The 2,500-nt window shown below is 39.9% G+C and overlaps 1 protein-coding gene across 5 annotated transcripts in view; it reads left to right on the top strand.

The window, feature by feature from the left end:
* LOC113828558 (Kv channel-interacting protein 4-like) overlaps window positions 1–2,500 on the top strand; it is a 95,208-nt gene that overhangs the window by 41,321 nt on the left and 51,387 nt on the right. The gene's annotated exons all lie outside the window — the stretch shown is intronic.

Here is a 2,500-nt window from a genome sequence, read left to right as displayed (position 1 = left end):
GAGAGAGGAAGAGAATGTGGAAGAGAGAGGAAGTGAAAGTGGGAAAGAGAAGAAGAAGAAAAAGAAGAAGAGAGAGAGAGAGGGGAAGAGAATGTGGAAGAGAAAAGAAAAAGAAGAAGAAGAAGAGAGAGAGAGAGAGAAAGAGAGAGAGAGAAAGAGAGAGAGAGAGAAAGAGAAAGAGAGAGAGAGAGAGAGAGAGAGAGAGAGAGAATTATTATATTTGTTATTAGATATTAGTATTATATTATATCTTCATATTAAATAAGCTGTTTTACTGATTTGTTTTTTGTTTCATTGATTTATTTGACTATTATTTATTGATTGTATTTTTCATGTTCATTTTAAGCTCTCAATTTCTAGACATTTCCAAACATTAGTTCTCTATTTCATCTATTTTTTTTCCTCACAGTATTGTTATCTTTACCCTTTTTTGTGTTTTTGTGTTAACATTACGATTCATTACCTTCTTGCCCATAAAGCTTTGCTTACAAAGGGCGGTTTATCATCTGTAGAAATAAATTCAATAATGTTTCGTATAAGACAGACATAATAAAGTGTTGAAATTGTTTAAAGAGAGAGAAAAGGGAGAGAGAGAGAGAGAGAGAGAGAGAGAGAGAGAGAGAGAGAGAGAGAGAGAGAGAGAGAGAGAGAGAGAGAGAGAGAGAGAGAGAGAGAGAGAGAGACGCACGCACAGAGAGAGAGGGTGGGGGGATCGTGGGGAGAGAGGGCCAGAGAATTGCGTTGGGGAGGATGGGGACCATGCAGAGAGGAGGGCAGAGAGGGCCATGGGGAGAGAAGGGGCAAGACAGCCTCGTGGAGAGAGAAGGGGGCCAGAGAGGGCCGTGAGTAATTTTTATCCTTGAAAATAGGAGAGAAGGTATAGCAAGAGAGAGAGAGAGAGAGAGAGAGAGAGAGAGAGAGAGAGAGAGAGAGAGAGAGAGAGAGAGAGAGAGAGAGAGAGAGAGAGAGAGAGAGAGCGAGCGAGAGAGAGAGAGAGGGGGGGGGTGGATAGGTAGATAGATAGAGAGAAAGACAGAGACTGAGAGAGAGAGAGAGGTACCCAATGAGAGACAGAGAAAGAGAGAGGGGGACAGAGAGAGAGACAGAGAGACAGAGACAGAGGCAGAAACAGAGAGAGAGAGTAACAGAGAGAGAGAGAGAGAGAGAGAGAGAGAGAGAGAGAGAAAGGAAGAAAGAAAGAGAGAGAAGTGGATAGATAGATAGATAGATAGAGAGAGAGAGAGAGAGAGAGAGAGAGAAAGTCTCCAAAAATGGTAAATAAAACAAATACAGATATATCACAAATTTCATTTCTTTGCCTTGATTTGATACATGATTCTATTTCTCCTTAACGATTCTTTAACATTTCCTCCCGCCCTTTACCTCTTTTTCGTTAACCAATTAATTGTCCAAATGCGAGTGTAAGCAATAAAGTTCCTTATAAAACCGGCAACATCAGCCGAGCACAGGACAAAACCCAGTGAAAACGGAAAGAAAAATCATGACGATGGAGATAAGAGCAAACATGTACGGAAAAAGCAGAGAACGACAGGCCAACAAAATAAAGATGCGAGAAAGGAAAATCCAAATAAAAGAAGAGCGGAGAGCAAAGTTTGGTCCCGCCGCGACGAGCTCCTCGCGCCCGGGCGACGAGGGCGAGCGGTCAGTCCGAGTGCGTCGACCTGCGGCTTCGGCGACGGGGCATCTGGCGGCCAAGGATCAATAGTTTACCTTCAGACTATAAAGACAGGAATGAAATAGGATTGGACTTGGAGTGCCTTTCTTAAAGAATGCCATAGAACTCTAACAAAAGCGAACTGATGCTTTTGTCAGAGTTAGCAAATTGGTTGATGTTGATGTCTAAAGTACTCGGTACATGATATACAATGTGAATATGAAACTTGACTGGACAATTTCAAAGCTGCAGCTTTTTCTTTGACTAATGTCGTATTATCGAGGGCGAAAATATATTTTTCCGATGCTTCTCGTGCGAGGATAATAAGGGAGAGATTATTGAAACTTTTGTTCCAACAGATGCAGATGAATTAATTGACAAGGAGGAAGTCAGGAAGGATCGTCATTTGGGAAATGTCTGGCCACAGGCTGTCACTCTTTCTTTCTTTTTAACATCCATGCCTGCTGGGTCACAGGTCCAGTCGATGTTTATATACATGTGTGTGTGTGTCTATATATATACATACATACATACATATATATATATATATATATATATATATATATATATATATATATATATGTATATATATGTATATATATACATATATATATATATATATATATATATATATATATATATATATATATGTATGTATGTATGTTTTTTCTAATTCCCTCTCTCTCTCTCACACAGACACACACGCACACACACGCACACACATACACACAAACAAACAAACACACACACACTTACATACACATTAACTGATCCAAAGTTCTTAGGATCGTGACCTGAACTGTGATCAAAGTTTGATGAAGTAGG

Source organism: Penaeus vannamei, chromosome 15 (genome assembly GCF_042767895.1).
Source record: "Penaeus vannamei isolate JL-2024 chromosome 15, ASM4276789v1, whole genome shotgun sequence".
NCBI classification, from domain to species: domain Eukaryota; kingdom Metazoa; phylum Arthropoda; class Malacostraca; order Decapoda; family Penaeidae; genus Penaeus; species Penaeus vannamei.
Note: the sequence above shows the minus strand (reverse complement) of the source record. Positions and strands in the feature narration are given on the sequence as shown.